General features: G+C 35.9%; 1 protein-coding gene across 1 annotated transcript in view; it reads right to left on the bottom strand.

Annotated features, from left to right (window-relative positions):
• Tomosyn (syntaxin-binding protein tomosyn) overlaps window positions 1-19,454 on the bottom strand; it is a gene marked incomplete in the record, with an annotated part of 588,696 nt that overhangs the window by 310,995 nt on the left and 258,247 nt on the right.

The following is a 19,454-nucleotide window of genomic DNA, read 5'->3' on the forward strand; positions in this document are numbered from 1 at the left end:
GGGTTACAAGATTTTTTTTTATGACAGCTACAAGATTCATGTAATGTGACAACGTGGCTTTACATTTGTTTAATAAAACAAATAAGAAGAAATATAAAGAAATCGCAAGTTGTAAGAAACGAAAATGGTGCACTCCATTATTTTTTCTTTCATCACTTAATCTTTACTGCCTTACATTTACTTAACTATTCATGTATTTTGCTAATATTTTCATTAGCTAATACACATTGATCAAAACCGCGGAACAGGAAACACATTTTAATGTAGAAAATGTTTCTTAGGAACTTCACAACAAAGCACATAATAATAAACCACTAGTAGTTTTTAATAATAATCATAATAATAATACGTACCTTTTAGGGACTCCAGTTTGAAAGCGAGACATAATCAATTTTGAAAGCCAGGCTACCAAATAAAGTAATATGGGATAACAAACTATTTACATCACTACTCAATGAAAATGAATTGCTTTCCGTATTTGAAAAAAAAAAATGGTACCACCTATGGCATAACTAGCCCACACACTGTATTCCTATATGATTATATGGAGGTCACGGTGACTCACTGGTCAAGAGCTCACCTCTGGTGCTTGGGGTCTCTGGTTCGATCCCAGTTTCCGCCAAAAGGACTTTGTGGTGGACGAATGCCATGTGAGTATGTTTGCTTGGAATTCTCCTTTGCTTTACACTTTCTTTATTCCACCATTTTGATCACTATCATCGTCTCCCTTAGCCTTGGAGTACAGTAGTGAGATGTTAAATAATAATATCAAAAGAAATAGTAGAAATATCGTATAAAAGATTACGTTTGAAATGGAACCAGCAAATAAACCACACAACAATACTACTAGAATGTTATCAATAGTGTCAGAACTATTCTATATACGAGAAATGTACAACGTTCTAGTATGTATCCAATAAGTAAATCTGCCAATATTCAACATAAATGGAGGTATACGGTGAGGAAAATTTCCCATATTACCGTACATTCTGCCAAAAAAAAAAAAAAAAAAAAAAAAGTCTAAAATTTCTCATTTAAAAGGCCAGCTTAAAATATTATGTAATTAACTTTCTGCTGTAAGATGCACTATGCCTAGTTATGATGTGCAATACGATCGTGATCGATCAACTAGTCTGTTTTCATTTATGGTTTTATTAGTCGACCTGAAGTGTGTTTACCGACTTTTATAATGAATTAAAATACTGAGCAAAGAGTTTTGTGTTGCAAACGGCATTCTGCGTGCGGAATCGTTGAAAATGTTAGAAAAGACCTATAGTGCATAAATTTTACACTAAACTGAAGCATACAAGTGGTACAAAGCATTCAACGAAGGCCGAGAAGTGTGTGTGAAGACTTGCCTCGTTCCGGTCGTCCTTCGACCAACGAAAACACCAATAATGTGAAGTAAATCGTTGCACTTGAGAGAAAAGGCCCTGGACCTCAACATTTCACACGAAGCCGTCGTACCATTCTTATTGATAATTATGCATGAGACATCGCCGCTGGACTTGTTCCGAAAGAGCTGTACTTTCTCCAAAAAGAATAATAATAATAATAATAATAATAATAATAATAATAATAATAATAATAATAATAATAATAATAATAATAATAATAATAATAATAATAATAAAAGTTGCTTGAGGCATGTGCAACTGATTCAGATTCGACCCCTACATTTATATAACACATTATTACGGGAGACGAGACATGTGTTTATGACTTTGACACGCAAACAATTCAAAAGGCTGTTGAATGGAAAAAGAAAAAAATGAGCCAAAAAAGTCAAAGTTGCTTCAAAATCTTTGTTTTTTTTTCTATTATCATGATGTTATGCATTCAGAAATCCTGCCAGAAGGACACACAATACTTTAGTGTCATGAAGCGTTTACATAAAAATATTCGCCGCAGAAGACCTGAACTGTGGAACCACAGTAAAGCATCTTCATATAAGGCGACTGTGACCACATTTTTGGCGAACAATTCAACGAATGTTCTTGATCAAGCTCCGACTTCACTTGACATGATCTCAACTAACTTTTTCCTGTTTTCAAAACTCAAATTATCACTTCGCGTCACGTGTTTTCACTCAACTGACGCCATCAAAAGAAATTAGCTAAAGGAATTAAGAAAAAGCTATTTAGGAAAATTACTATAAAAGATGATTTGATGACTGGATAAATCGCTGGCATATATGCATTGCTTCAATAGGAGTATATTTTGAAGACGACAAAATAAATTTCGATGATTAACTAATATTTTGTGTTTTTAGACAAATTCCGGGGACTTTTTTTTTTTTTTTGACAGAATGTATAACATAATTTATTCACGTTCCCTAAAGAAATCTAATACAAACTAGGTACATACAAAATTAATCGTACTTTCAGTTTTGGTCTTTCCACATACGTATGTCTACAGTCACACCGATATTTAGTTATTAGAAAAGTAATCGATGTTTGATATGTAAGGTAAACAAAGATATCCAATATAATTAACTTCATCGGCTGATATTTACATTTACTGTTCGTTATGTATTACAACCCATTAATTAAATTGATTCAAAAACTTCCTGTTGTATTGACGGCATCTATAATGACATATGTTTCGACTAAAGTTCTTTGAGTCTTCATCAAAGCATAAATATGTCTTGTGTAGCATCTTATTCTCTCGTGTGTATAGTGCATTTTAATTATGCTTACACATTTACAAAAAAAAATGTGTCTGCACCTAACCTAAAAGGTATTTTCAAGCCTTAGCCGCACGAAAATACTTGGAAATCAAGACTCTCTAAACTTGCGCATAACTGTATTTTAACGCAAGCACTTTCTTCTTAAAAGAACCAAGAAAAGTACTGACTACCTGCACTTAATTGAATGTCAGTCAATATTAACCCACAACAATGACGACTCGAGCTCCAAAAACAGTGAGTGGTAGTTATTGTGTTGCCGGATGTATGTATTTCTCATCATATGCGTATATAAACTGCACTCTTAATTTTCGATTCTTTTATTTTTTATTTTATTTATTTATTTATTTGGAAACTAAGGCTTATAGAAACTTGAATACCATAATATTTAAGGAGTAGCATGGAAACCACAAAGCAAACAAAAGAAAATTGAAAAATGACTAGAAGCCTTTAAAATGTTAATAGAAAAGAGAATATTGGGACAGAAAACAAATGGAGTGATGAAACAAACTGAAGGTAAATCTTTTTTCAAAAGGATGAAAAAATTGGCTAAAACGCTATTTGACGATAAGTCCAGTTGTTTTTCGTAAAACGTTTTCAGAGTTGGTTCTTTCTTATTTTGCATTCTACTTTTATCCGTTACTTAAGATTCTTTGTATTTAAAAGAAAAAACCGAGCACAATTTACACTTCTTGGAGTTTGTTTTTTGAGAATTTCAGAATCACAAATTACTTCTGCGTTAGCATGTATTTTCTAGTGTCAAAATTTGAAAATTAACACTGATTTCAAGTTTAGTGAAGAATAATTGGTCTCCTTTTCGCCCATAGAGAATTTTGTCGATGAAAAATGCCATATTTGCTGCCAATAGTGACAAAAATTTCCTTTATCCCTTATCGAGAAATTAATGTTAAAAATCCCACGGGCTGGCATCACACTTCAATAATGAGAAAGCAATGGTTAAGAATCACAATCTAGTAATCTATTTCACTCTTACTCTCTTCATCTGCACCACCCAAAACAGGTTGATTAATTGCAAGTTTTATGTGAACCTAAAGATTTCCTTCCTTCAGACGCGACCTCTAATAATTCAAAATCCAACTGAGAGTTGAAGCAGATAATGAATCGCTCTGATTCACAATGTGAACTGGCGAGAATTCTGTTAAACTTACTTATTGTCATAATATTTTAAATTATTCACAGAACTGCAGTTACGTTTTTAAATTCTAACGACTTCAGTACAGGTTTTAAAGACTTTTTTTTTAAAAAAAAAAAAGGCACCGCAGTGGCTTTGGTAAAGCACCAACCTTTAGTGTGTGGAATCATGGTTCGACCCAAGCTCGCGCGTTAAGTGAGTTTCATGGTGAAAAACACCAAGTCTTTCCATTTCTTCTGTTTCTGGATTCCACTACTTCAATCATGATCATACTCACCGTCTCCCTTAACCTCAATCCATAATCATTATACATTAAACTGTATTAAAAAAAAAAACTATAAAATACTCATTGCTGAAATACCTAGCTCTTTGCTGTCGCTGTTCGTTACCACAATTCGACTAAAACATAATTTTCAAAGAATTATGCTTTATTTTACGAGTATACATTATGATTTTGATATTAGTTTTATCTTAACCATTTAACGAAAATTATATTCAGCGTAGAAACCATATGTCTAGAGCGAAATTTTTTCAACATGGAGGTCGAGACACGTAGGGGTCAAGCAGGGAAGTGAAAAAGATAAATGTAATTACAATTAGTAGCGGAAAAGTACTTTTAAAGACTACTTTAAAGTTCTTATTATGATACATTTTAAATTTACATCTTTATGTCAAATAAGCTAAGAATAATAACCAAATAAACAAAGCCGCTATGATTAACCCCTTACCGCATGCCGTGCCATATATGGCACATACCCTTTTTCCACTTTAGCTTTTTTGTGATTTATCAAATGCATCAAATGACTGTTTTGTCTGGGGTGTTAGATATTGACGTGTATGAATAAGAAATTTTGGTGTCATCTGGCATGTTCTTTGTGAGTTGTAAGTGTGTCATATATGGCACTTATTTATTTCTCGTCGGAATTAAGTGAAAAATCTAAAATTCAAGTTTTAATTCATTTTTCAAGTTCCCATATGAGGCTTTCCAATACTGATTATTTTTTTCGCTAAAAGAAAAAAATCATGCAGAAAAATGTTTTAAAAAAGACTATTACAAAACGGAAATTATTTGCGAGGGCAGTCGGCAAAAGAATGTGATGAAACGGAGGGAGGTCGTGATATGAAATAGATTGAAAAAGTCTTGTATAGAATGCTGTTATGCTTTTGGTTTTGGGGTTCCTCCAGTGATGGGTTTATTTTCCTGTGTTTAAACCTGTCAAATAAAGAAAAGAAAATTACTATTAAAGACGAAGACTGAGGGAGAGTGGTTTAAGATCTTTTCATATGTATATTACTCTGTATAAAGTTATCTGAAAAGTAATTATTCCAAACGAACTAGTTAATAGAAGAAGCCAAAATAGTGATAACAGAGATTAATAACAGAATAGTAAAAATATCAAGATCCTCCTTTCCAATGTTGTCCCCTCGAAATAATTTATTTTCTCCTACTCTATATTCAATTGAAAACGAGTCCTCAAATTTATTTCTTAGAAGATTCAACAGATTGTGTTTAAAGGGCTCTTCTCGTGCCTACTCTTCAATCGATTTTCTATGAAAGAGTATTAATTGTGGCAGCTTTTTTTGTTTTGTTTTGTTAAAGAAGTCTTTCACAGCCCTGAGGAAGGGAGCTTAATTTATCACAAAGATAGACACTCTAACGACGTAACACGAGCACGACAATTTGCATCACAATGAGGCAGATTGATTTTAACTCGTTTGATGATAGCTATGGAATCTGCCTCTTTTGCTGATAAAAATAATGGGAGGTCTAAACTTCTAAAAGAATAATGCCAACACAGCACTTTCGCTTATTCATGGGGCAAAGAACAAAAAAGGTTAAAAACTCAGCAGAAAAGTTAAAGTCTTGATATAACCGAAAAGAAATTACTCGGTGCGTTAAATGGAGGGTTTTGAATTACCATCAAGGACATAAAATGGAAAACTATAACTATTACCAAAGGTATTAATTTTCGAAATAGAAATCTACGTGCTCTATTCAAGAAGTGTCCGACCTTAATTTTTGTGTGAACAAATGTAGTAAAGGAGGCGTAGTTTAATGTACGTATATGAAGGTGATTCTAATGAGCATTTTTTCAGTCTGTAGAAGTACTCAGTCACTGGCAGATTGCTGATGAGTAAGGATGTATAAGTGAGCAATGTCGGATTTCGTTTTTGACAAAATGAGTGAAAACTTGAACAAGGGTACTGCACTAAACTTTGTCAAGCTTGAAGAATATCAAGGCTAAATGATTAGCAAGAGTCAATAGGCCTTCGGGGATGAAGCAATGGACATAATACGGGTAAAGGAGTGATCTAGGAGCTTACCCGGCAAACACAGCACACCTACGCTTCGTCAGCTCCCTACTTTCCAGACATGACTCCATGTGATTTCTGACTTTTCCTCAAGCTGAAAATAACTACTTTTGAAAGGAATTAGATTTCAGTCGAGAGAAGACATCATGGAGAATGCGACACACCAGCTGCACGCAATCCCAAAATGCGTTTCAGCGCTGCTTCCAACAATGGGAGAACCACTTGGAGAAGTGTTTGCCAAACCCAGTGGGCTACTTTGAAGAAGATTGATGTAAGATACCTGAATACATGATTTTTTAATGAATAAAAGTGGGATACTTTTTCCAACAAACTTCGTATACTAATACAACAAAATAGTAGCAATAACTCGCTTATCAACACTCAAACCATACTATAGATGAAATTTGGAAAGCACAAGCATTTTGTTACGAAAACAAGAATTCCTCAAGTTTGGAAGATGAAATTCCAAATATAACTTATTATAACTTAATTCCAAATATAATTAAAAGTAACTGAACAAGTATTTCAGTATTTAACAAAATTACGCATCTAAAGGGCCGAAAACAAGGCGATTTCTATATTAAAATTTCAGTTCAATTTATAAAATGTCGAATGTTCGGATTCAGTTAAATTAGAGATATGAAATTCGGTGAATTCTTCACTAAAAATGAGCGAATATGTGTTGCGGCTTCCGACAATCACTTCTAGAGGAGGAAAGGAAGCAATTTCTATAATATACAAAATTTCCAAATTTACATTTATTAAAACTTATTCTAACTGTGTGAAGAATAAGGACATTGATAGTTCTTTTAATATATAAATTATTTCATTGATAGCCCGGCTCTCGGCCGTAATTAGCTTCGAGTTCAGTAAATGAGCGCCAGTGGAAGCACGAGTCCTGTAAGTAGATTGCGAACTAGAAACTGAGTCCGAGCCCCAATGAAGCCATTGAGCGCGAGTACGAACGACTGCGAGCCACACTAAGGATATCGAGCTTGAGCTCAGGCCCTTCGTGAGGGTAAGCCTAATGAAGTAAATGAGCTCGAAATCGAGCCAATGGGGTTTCATTCAGGAAAGTGACCCTGAGCTCGTATGGATGCAAATTAAAGCATGAGCCCTACTAACGATAGTGAGCCTGAGCCCGAATGAGCTCCAATTGCAAAATGATCATTTCTGGTATAATGAGACAAGTAAGAAGATATCTGAAAATACCACCTGAATTTTATTGCCAACATGAATCTACACAGTCAAACAACGGTGCTAGGTGTTGATACGCTAATCATGCATTACCAGTTGAACGTGTACGATATGGCTGACCATACTCTTTCCTAAGTTGTAACTCCAGAATTTATAGGGAATAGAAATACCAAAAAGATTATGTAACGCTAACAGCTGAGACATACTACCTTATAAGGTTTAATGGAGATTTTTTAAATATATTCCGACAAACATGAGAAAAATATTTTTCAGTAATAATAAAAATCATCTTCTTTTAGGGCTATGATCCGCTCTGTAAATTATTAGGCTGCCTGTTGCTAACTTTTATTTATTTTATTTTTTTACATCAGACAGTGTGTTTATTCTGAGATTCTATTTATTCTCAATTTTCTTCGTCGTACTACAGCTTCCTTTCGTGTTTGAAATTGGGGCGTGTTGTGTTCAGGATTGTTGGCCCCTTTCGACGCTTATTACTTTCGACACTGGCAAGTAACTGGTTATTTGGACGGGAGTTCAACGCCCCTTTCAGCACCGAGGCTATATGACAGGTAGACTTACAGCTTATAGCAGGATCCGAACCACAAACATTCAGCAAGAATTGAACCCGGATCTCCTGCACCAAAGACCCATGCAGTCGCGAAAGAGGTCACTGGCACGTAACTACTGCGGAAGATTCAAGAAAAAGACAAGACAGAAGCAAGAATATTGAACAAATACGTGATTTTACAATATAAATTAGCATACATAAATATATATCGCCATCTAACAAACGCATAGGTAGTATATCTGTTTCGGTTCGGTTGGCTACTTCCGAAGACCGCTCTTCTCCAAGCACTGAACATACTATTAGTATTTTTATTTTTATTTGGAGGTAGAAGCAATTGGATACAATTTTGAACCGAAACCAACGATGGTAGCAGAAGGAATAACAATGTACCGCATGTACAATAGCCCTGATCGAATACTCTCTCTTCTTTTTCCTTTTGATTTTCTCAGCGGCTGCTTTTCAAACGCGAGGAAATTAAGTTTGCTCGAGATAGAGATAAGAAGCTACTTCTAGTGCGGTACTGTATAGAAGAAAAGACGACGTGGGTTCGGAACTTCAACAAGAGGACGTGCTTGAGATAGGAAACTTCTCAGATACACGGAAATACCTTATCTCATTCACAATCGTGTTTTCTGCAATCCAGCAAAAATACAATCTTTTTCGAGTACACATTTCAAATTATATTGTGCGATGTCTCTTACCGAAGAAATCTGAGATATATAATGGACTCCATCAACCAACTTCAAGTAATAGTAGTAACAAATAGGTCAGGCTGCTATTGTCTTACAAAGAGTTCATGTGAACTTTTCTTGCTACTACACTTTAACAGAAAAGTCTTTGTTTAATTAAACTCTCAAAACAAAATTATGAATTTTCTTTTATGAAATTTAACCTAAAATTGTATCGTGTTATATGAAGGCGAGTCTTTGATGTTACGTAAATGCTATGAAAACCGCCTAGAGGTCTTCGAAGTGTAAGTACGGGAACAAATGGAGAAAATCAGCTGAGCGGAATAAAGTGTTATGAATAGTCAGGATGGGAGGCAATACTGCAGATAATTAAACAGAGAAAAAGAAACTGAAAATAAATTGTATCTGAAAAACGTGACAAAATGTATGATGGAAAACAAACAAAAAATGGAGAATTATTAAAACTGAGACGATAATAAAGCGGCTAAGTTAAGGTGACCAGCAGTCTCGTCTCCATTTTTGTTCCGAACTATGCGATCCATAAGTGTGGGAAGGCTTAAAGGATGGCTACATCTGTCCGTCTCTGTCTGTCTGTCGACGAGTATCAGAGGAAAAGTGGTATGGAATAGCGAAAAACTTATTTCCGACATGGATCGATTCCAGTCGTGATATAAAACACGTGATCACAAAAAATCCATTCCGGTCATGCTACATTGTGTCATACAGCTTTTAGCACTAGTGGATTTATCTTTCGCTACAGCAGCAACATTCACCACCCTTAAGACAAAACATTGCACTATTCCATATGTACAGTTTCTCGTAAACTGCAAACAGAATAAATAACGCACGTCCGAGATCAAAATTCATTTTGCGTAAAGGAATGGAGACGAGATTAACATATTCGTCGAAGGGCGCCCGTCCATTGTGCCAGATGGGCACAATTTCCATTAGTTTATCATTGAAAAAGAAAACATAACTTGGAGATAATCTAACATATTACGTTTCATGTCTGCTTTTATATTACTGGCAGCGTTAACGGCTGTGCTCTGTTTATAAAAATGGTAATCTCAAATCAAGTGCAAGGTTGTAATCACGACCCTACAGCATCCAGTGCCACTGAACTGGAATTTTTTCAGTGAAATTGTATTTTTAAAAAAAGCTAATACAGGATCTACATGAAAGGACAAACAAAATAATTTGATACGAGCTGTCAAACACAGTAGATTTTTATATCTGAGAATGAATTAGGCCACATAAAAGAAATGTTTCTGCGCTAAGAATTAAATTTCAAGCAAAAGTATTAGTTGTGTCATAAAATAGGTTTTATACTTCTTGATAATTGCCTTGTTTTATGCAACAAAAAAACCAAATTATCTGTATTTGTTACGAAACAATATGTGGCAATGCAGCATGCAGCGTGGTAAATTTTATATACCATGAGCAAATATTTTTACTTTTTTGTGTGTTAGTGGTTTGCACCCGTTCTTCTGTTTCGAGTTGAATTGAGTTTAACGTCCCATTCAGCAGCGAGGCAATGTAAGACGTGGACCTACTGATTAACATGGAATCCGAACCACATGAGCTCCCACCGGGAATCGAACCCAGGTCTCCCACGCCAAAAGCGCGTATACTAACCTCTTCTATTCCGGAAAAGATAGAAATCTAATTTCTTGTTTAAATATGAACAGCAGTAGAGCAAAACCGGCAAAAGATTTTAAGAAACTATTTTCAAAAAATTTGGTTCACCAAAAACATTTACCCTGATCTATGTCCGTCTGTCCGGAAGACAAAAGTTCTTAAAAACTACTTGATGCATTACCATCAATTTTGGCCTGGTGTAGCGTATAAAAAGTTAGGAAACGAGTATGTAGAGATAATCCATTTACCGGAAGTTAAAAAAAACTACTTCTGTTTTTAACGTTGATCTCTATAGAGTGAAAACGTTAAAAGGAAGAGAGGTGTCATGCAGTCGATTAAGCGTCTCAAGAATACATTTTATCTCCACCCTTAACACTCTAATAAAATCGGAAATGGAAGAAGTACACTATCACTTTCGGTTTCAACATTAAGTGCGAAAATGTCAGGTTGTATAAGAAAGTATTGAGCTTTTGGAGGTCAAAATTGAGAATGGATTTATTGTAATTTGAAAATAACCTATGCACCATTTTGTACGATGACTTCTGCCTTTGTTTCGGCAACACGATAATCCCATTCCGATTACTATAGAATTGTGGTCTCTGGTTAAAAAAAAAGAAAAAAAAGTGGCACGTGGTTTTCACAGGTTTCTTTTGAAATTAATTTAACGTCATTCAGGAATTTCTGCAGAGACCGAAATAAATTATAGTCACGGTATTAGGTGGGTGCATTATAACACCCCAGCTAAGTTCTCTATTTCTGACAGTTCTTAAAGATGTATGTGGTCTCGCGTTGTCAGTGTGGTAAACGACACTCTTTTTGTTTTTCTGACAGTTTCTTTTGCATTGCTAGATGCATTCACGCTGTCAACAGAACAGATCCAAGTCTATAGTTTTGCCCGGCGGTGGCAACTCGTCATGCACAACACTCTTCCCATCAATGACACCAAACGTACGGTTGACTGATTTTTTTAGTTTAACGTCCGGTTCAGCAGCGCGGCTATATGAGACATGGACCTACTGACTAACGTGGACTCCGAACCACTTGAGCTCCCGCCGGGAATCGAACCCGAATCTCCCGCACTAAAGGCGCGTACGCGAACCGCTTAGCCACGAAGGAGCTCTCCAAACGTACGGCATAACCATTCTGGACGTCAGTGTGCGCTTTGCTAGACTGTGGAATTTCGCTTTAACCACGATCTTAGCATTGTTGTTGTTATCCACTTTTCATCGCTCGTGATTAACCGCTTCAGAAACGCCTCAGTTCGTTATGTTGGGAGTAGGGATTCGTAATAGAAATTTGACCGAGCAAATATTTTTGATTCAAACTATGTGGTACACAGAAGTCGAGCTTCCTTTTGTAGCCAGCTTTATCCAAATGGTTTAACATTATTTTGCCACTGAATATTTAGGTAACTGGCGATGTCATGACTGCTCACATGCTGGTCTAGCTTAATTTTTGCAAGAATATCTCTTTTACTGTGATTGGTCGCCAACTGCAAGGAGCAACTTGAACTCGAAATTTCCATAAAGAAAGCGAGTGAGTCATTTTATGATTGTTCATTTTGATAACATATCTTGCCCATAAACAGAACAAATTTCTTCATGGGCCAATACAGCTTTTAACCTTTTAGTGCAGGAGAATTAGCATTTAACCCAGAACAAATTGGAACATAGACGAGTGATGTTGTATATGAAATATAACATGCTAAATTGCAACATATTAAAAATCTGCCAAAATCCAGTCACGAACATATTTATTTTCGCCATTTTCAAAATTGTTGCCGCGGAAAGAGAGAACGTATGGGCGTGACTCCATCATAATTTTCTAGAGTAAAGAAAACCGGGTTAAAGTTATTTTCCTTACATATTTTGTTTCTTTCTATATAACGTGATACATTATATTGTTTTTCATTTCAATAAAGTCTTTATAATAATTATTTTTTGTTTTTGTCGTGTTTCAGCTATCGATAGAAATGAATGAAATCCAGATTACTAAGAAATGGAGTCAATTACAAACGTTTATATTGTATTTGGAGGTGAAGAACAAACAGACAAACTAATTCCATTAACAATCAAAGGTGCTGAAGGAATTAGTAGAGCAGCTAAAGTCAGTGGCGGATCCAGGACGGACTTCTGGAGGAAGGCGGTGAGTTGTAATACTGCTACTTAGAACTACTTTCAAGAGCTCCAAACTCTGAGATGGGTTTTATTTATATATCAAATTAAAAAAAAGTTTGTTCTTCTGGTGGGGGGGGGGTGACGAATGCACCGATTGCCCCTCCCTGGATCCGCCACTGGCTAACGTACGAGGACTGAATATCAGTGCCTCAGATAATATAAGTCTTATAGTTTGGTCACGCTTCCTGCCGCAAACGTTTCACGGATAAAAAAAAATACATGGAAAAATATTTAAAGAAAGCTTCTGATGATGTAGAATCTACAGTTAAAAAACGATGTCGCACAAGTGGGGGAGGGGGGGCTTTTAACAGCCAAACTGATTGATTTAGGTAAATGCTTGAAGTCAACAGCTTGTCCACAAAATATACAGAGTGCTTTAGTGTAAAAAAAAAATCTCTAAAACAATAAGTTATATCAGTGTTAAAAGGAACGATGATTGGTCTCTTCAAGTACAAGAACGCTTAGAATATTACAGTAATTATGTTTTTGCCGCAGACTGTATATCACAAACCTTGTAGTTCAACTTTCCGATACGCTAAGCATATTCCTTACCCGTACAAGAAAAAGACAGATACGATGAGCAAAGAAAAGTTGTACCAGGAAGACCAGAAAATTATAAATTAACGGAATCATTCCTCGAAGTATATTCTTTCGTAGAAGAACGTCAGGATAATCAGTTTACCATACAAGATTTTGTAGTATTAATTGAAGAACATTTAAAGGATTCTAGTGAAAAAAACATAATCTCATTAGTACATGAAATCTAAACTGATTGATCATTTTGGAGAGCATATATATTTCTGTGAGGAGGAAGGTAATTAGGACCTTGTACTTATTAGGGAATCTGTGAAATCAATCATAAGAGATCATTAGGAAAGAAACCGCTGTATGGATGATGAAAATGAGAAGAGAAGAATTATTGAAACAGCAGCAAGACTTACAGTAAGTGACATAAGAACAATGAATGTTGATAACAAACAATTTTACCATCCTGCTAGCAACATAAATACTGAGAACATTCAGATATTTCTGCCTCCAAGCATTGTCTAAAATATTTCTGGAGATTATGAATTGAAGATAAATATTCAGATCAATGTATAATACACACTTGTAGGTCTAGAACTGTACTAGTTCCATTACAATTAACAATCACAATTTGGCTACATACCCATTATCGTTCTCGACTCCTTGTTTATGTATTACACCGTTTTGGGTTCTGTTCTCCGTACGATGAAGCCAACAAGTTTGAACGGAGTGGAGCAATAGCAACAGGAGAAAATTTACTTGAACTAACTGGAAATGAAACAGTTACTGTATATTTGCGACAGATGATGTTGATCATAACGTGCAAATTTTAAGAGGTCAAGACTCACTCCATGGCATGGGAATGAGGGCTTCAATAACACCAAGCAATAGAAAACAGACACGAGTAATTCCGCGAAAGAATATTTCAGATGACCAAGTGAAAGAAATGGCAACAGTTAACATGTGTAAGTTTATCAAGTCGAACATATCGTCATGTTTAATGTTTGAATAACTACCTAAGCTCCAAAAGAAAAGCTCAAAAATAACCATCCTATGGAAGACGGCGTGGCATCTCAATTCATGTACCCCACGCTGGTCAGAAACAATGAAAGGAATTCACATTTCAGGCGAGTTTATAAAATCTTTTGTAGTGTTGCTTTCCATCATAGATACGTCATCAAGTAACATGAATTTTATTCTGTCTACTTTAACATACATTGGCAATTTATGTAGAGTTGATAAGCTCACCCCAGTTATTACCTTTGACCAGCCATTATTCTAAAAAGCGTCGATTATCCTGAATGATAGAAGATACAAAATTGAATTTGAAGACACAATGTTGATGTTGGGGTCGTTTCACTTGTTAATGAACATCGTAAGTGCGATTGGCACATCAATGGAAGATTCTGGTCTAAATTATATTTTCCAAGTTGTATATGGAGAAAATACTGTGAGACGCATGATGACTGGCAAAGTTGTTTCAAGAGCTTTCCAAAGTCACATGTTTGCTGACTGTTCTTTGACCTATTTGCTACTTGCTGAAGTGTTGAATGAACAAGAAGAAGAATCAAAAAGTGAAACAAAATCTGACACTTGTGCAATTATTTTGAACTTATATGAAGATTTTATATCAAATACAAGAAATATACATGAAATCGAAAAGTCTGAAACTCTAGCTAGTCTACAGAACTTCGTGGAACGGAAAAAATGAGATTTGTGTGAAATCTCAATGACAAGTAAGTTGTGGGTAGAATATGAGTACAATGCGCAAACTTGTATAAGCAGACAGAAAGGGCTCATGGTTGATGCATTTAGAACCCGCTGAGGCATGTCTACCAATAATTTTAACAGCAGGTCATGCCAACTATCTGAAATCTCTCCATCTGTCCAACTTACAGGAAATGCTGAAACTCTCTGAGAAGCAATTACATACATATACAATGCATTTCTAAAGGGAGAATTTGTTGTATACAGGACAGGTACCTCATGGTGTGGCCTTGGATGTGATCTAGCTATTGAACAAATCTTGGTGAGGTCACTAAAGACTATTGGCGGTTTCACAGAGGAAGTAGATTAACATAACTTCTGCGAGCGATTTGGGTAATTTTAATACCAGCAACTTGTGACATACAACATGGTTGTTCAGTCTAACAAGAGTCGTACCAGTAACTAGATGTGATACTTATCTAAGCATTCTAAGCATTTTTTCGAAATAATACATTTCAAAAAACAAAATTTTAAGCTCTCGAAACTTCTTTCCTATTAATTCGAAACAAGTCATACCATAACCATGGTATCCAACGATATGGTACTTTCGATGTGTATTATCCTGTCCATCTCCGTTATGTTGTGTGTGTGTTAGAGGCCTCCACACTTCGGATGTTTGTGATACTATAACATCCTTAGTTTGCAACACTGAATAATAAATGTATTATTTTAAATTTTCGTTTGACATATTGAATTGAAATATGCAATAATTTGACGTAGTGCCATTTGAAAATTATAACTTTATATTGGGTTGGCAACACTGTTCATCTGTTCACAAAATACATAGGATGTGCCCCTATCTTAAGTTTCTTGGTGAAATTTTCACTTCTTTGTCTTTTACGATTTGTGAGATATTTACTACTATCATTATAAATGGACCACCCTGTACACACATTCGGTTTATGTTCATTTGAATATAAGCCGGTAAACTCAAGAACTTTGTTTTCAAAGAGTTAAATCTAAATACTGATTCATCAAGTGAACAAACTTCGCGAGTTTGTAACAATCTAAATAGTGTAACAGACAAATAATAGCAATAGTGTAATTATATCTGAGAAAATTGAGGAGCATCTCGAGGTTATATTCGATCGACATTTTTGGACATTTCCCTGTACGGATTTTGGGTATGTTATAGGAGAAGCATATTAGTATTCTGTGCTCAAATATCTCTTCTGTTCCAATTTGTTCTCGATATCGCCCTATATTTCCGTATTTCTCCTACACTATTTATCGAATATGTAAAATGTGGCGCAGTTTTGCAAAGTTCACTCTTTCAGGGCTCAATACCTTACATCTGATTTCAAGAATTCCAATATACATGTTTTTTTTTTTTTTTTTTTACACATCTACCAGCTGTACATGTCGTTAGGCCCGACCCGCTGCGACTCACATACTCTGAGATTTGGGATATTGACGCCATTTCGTGTGCAAATGACTCAATACTTTCTAGACTATTTAATATCAAGTTATACAAACCAAACTCTTTCGCATGGTATGGTGTACATATGACCCTGTTGCTTGTAAGGTATCGATTCTTCATTGGACTGACAATTCTTTGATACAACAGATTTAGGACTAAAAGCATTGAGCAATCTGCTTAAGATTAAGGACTAAAATTTTATGGATATTAGGGAGGTGATCTGCTCGAACCCAATAATTTAATCTTATAATTTCTTCATTTTACTCTACACGAAGAAATAAAATTTTAAAAAAAATCTCCCTCTTAATGCAGTTTCTGAAATTTGTATTAATAAGGCAAGAATAATTAATTATCGCACCAATTCACTGTTTTAAAAAGCTTTGTTAAAGGTTATTATTTATAATTAGCTCCAACACTGTGCTAGTACTTTTAGCAGTTCAGTGATTTTCCTTTCCATTCAGCTAATTTTCTTCATTTTGTTTTTCATCTATATTCTGACCTCTAGTATTTTTTTTCGTAGTAAACATGTTTTCACCCCGCCGCAGATTATAATATTCCACATCAAACTATTTTGTATATCTTCTGATCACATGTATTATATAACTTACATTTCAGTTTAACTGTGCACTTAGGCTTGATTTAAATTCAAGGCTACTACAACGTATGTTGTTTAATAATCTACTAAGATAAAACAAGAGCCACCACAATCATAACCACCATACTAACAAAAAATGTCATTCGGGCAAACCAAAGGCCCCTTCGTGGCTACATGGTTAGCGCATGCATCTTTGGCGCGGGAGACCGGAGTTCTATTTCCGGTGGGAGCTCATGTGGTTATGCTTTCACGTTAAGCTGTATGTCCACATCTCATACGATTGTAGAGACGCAGAGAGGTGTGTTGGGAAGCGCATGAATCGAAACATGTCTCGAGTCGAGACACACTTTGTAAAATTCGAGACGAGTCGAGACAGCCGTAATGTCTCGACTCGAATTTTCGAGTCGAGACGAGACTGCTCGTAAAAATCTCGACTCGACTCTGTCTCGAAAATCTTGCTATAATTTTTAATATTATTTTGAAGAATGTATTCACTCAGAAACAGCCTTGAAACCAATTCCAGTATTTATTACTTTAGAAAGGCACCGAACGCATAAACTTAATAGTTAATCTTTCGAGATCAAGATTTCATTTTCAGCTCAATTCAGCTAATGATTCTCGATACCTTCTTAATAATGACGAAGGAAGGATGCGAATCCGTAGTGTTCCAAGGGAACAACTCCTTGACACCTCTACTGCAGGACGGAGAGAAGCTGGCGGCAGCTTAATTATGCTCTTGGGAACATTCACGTGAGCATCCATGTGTCTAGTGGAGCTCGAGCAAGGCACCATGACGGCCGAGGCGCATCTCACACTGCTCGCAGACTACGTACATCCCTTCATGACGACCATGTTTACCAATGGTAGTGGCATTTTTCGACAAAATAATGCACCATGTCACATGGTCAGGAGTGTGATGAAGTGGTTAGAGGAACACATGGGCGAGTTCAAAGTGATGTGCTAGCCCTCAACTCGCCGGATCTGAACCCAATCGAATAATTCTTTGATGTGATTGAACGTGACGTTAGAGCGCATGGCCCCCTCCCCGGAATTTACGGGAATTAGGTAACCTGTGTGTGTACATGTGGTCCCAACTCCAGCGACCTACCAAGGCTCATTGCGCCCATGCTAAGACGCGTCGCAGTTGTTATCCGTGCCAAAGGTGAAGATACTGACAATTAGGTAGGTAGCCATAATGTTCTGGCTCATGTGTGCGTATATTTTAACTCGTATATTTTGTCTCGTCTCGAACTCGAGTTGAGTCGAGACAGAAACTGTCGAGTCGAGACATAAGTCAAGACAGAAACATATTTTCGAGTCGAGACAGACTTAAATCTCGACTCGTCCGCATCCCTACTGAAAGAGATACTAAACCCCAACAAATTGGATAGCCCTCTAGGCTGGACTAGTGGCTAGCGCGGGGCGCACGAGGTTCCGGGTTCGATGCCCGGCAGGAGAGCACTGAACGTATTATGTTATATTTGACCTGAAACTGTAGGTCTACGTACGTCTCTAAAGTCTTGGTGCTCGAAAGGACGCTAAACTGCAACAACTTCGGGCAAAACCTATTCAAAACCTATTCAAGACCTTCAGAATAGCAGTAACTGAATCTACTTGACCGGAAACGGTAAGCTTAGGAAAGAAGAAAATTACATATACAACGTGCTGTTGACGTTGTTTTCTGATACAATACAGTACATACAACCCGGTAATTTTACATTGAATTTTAAAACTTGTAAAGCCCTTTCAGTACTTAACGGAAATTTGACTTTGCCTTCAATTTACAATCTTTAATCCAGCTGAAGATTCTTGATCGTAGATCAGTGATTTATGTCAAAGAAAAGGAATTTAACTGTCATGGTATTCCATAATGCACTGAAAAAACAAATTATATCTCACCACTCAACGAAGGACAAGAGCATTTCTACAAGAAACAATAATAATAAGAAAATTGGAGTACAAAAAAAAAAAAAAAAAAAGTTGCTCATTTCGAGTACGATAGAAGAAAAATATCGCTAATGGGAATTAGAAGAAATGGTAAAAATTAAAGAGATATAAAATGACTTATTCTGGATATATAAATGCAATCTTTCAGAAATGTCAGACACCAAGAGTTTGACAAATGTTGTTGGATAAGAAGTTAGGTTTCTCTTGGTAACTTCTCCCCCCCCCCCCCCTTTAAAAAAAAAAAACGCCATCCTACGTTCCTCTTGTGTGAAAGACAATCGATCAAACTAAGGCTATCACTCGTCTCAGAGAGGAAAAGCCATGCTGCACTTCTCGAAAGAGTGAAAGGAAAGAAAGATTACAAATGAGTCCACACAAAATCTTAAATAAGGATGGAATAACTCTAAGGTATAAATCTAAAATCGATCACATTCGCATATTATTTTTTCCCTAAATGATACACGAAAGTTTCTTGGCATAGTGCCGGTTAAGAAAATGTGTCTGTGAATTTGTTTCTATTTAGATTTTTAAAAAAGGAAAGGAAATCGAAGTATGGGCACCATAATGGTATAGTACTTAGGAACTTATAGAGATAGTCTACGCCTTTTGAGACTAGTTATTGCGGCGTAATTTGATCACCTGTTCACTATGACGACACACAATGTACAGTTTAAATTACACTGGTGGAAAAACTGTCTGAAAGATGTACTTTAAAGAACGAACTACTGAAATATCGCAGAAATATTCAATATTTCTCATGCTTATATCTGACTACGCTT

This window comes from Thermobia domestica, chromosome 1 (genome assembly GCF_964235325.1).
Source record: "Thermobia domestica chromosome 1, izTheDome1.hap1.1, whole genome shotgun sequence".
NCBI classification, from domain to species: domain Eukaryota; kingdom Metazoa; phylum Arthropoda; class Insecta; order Zygentoma; family Lepismatidae; genus Thermobia; species Thermobia domestica.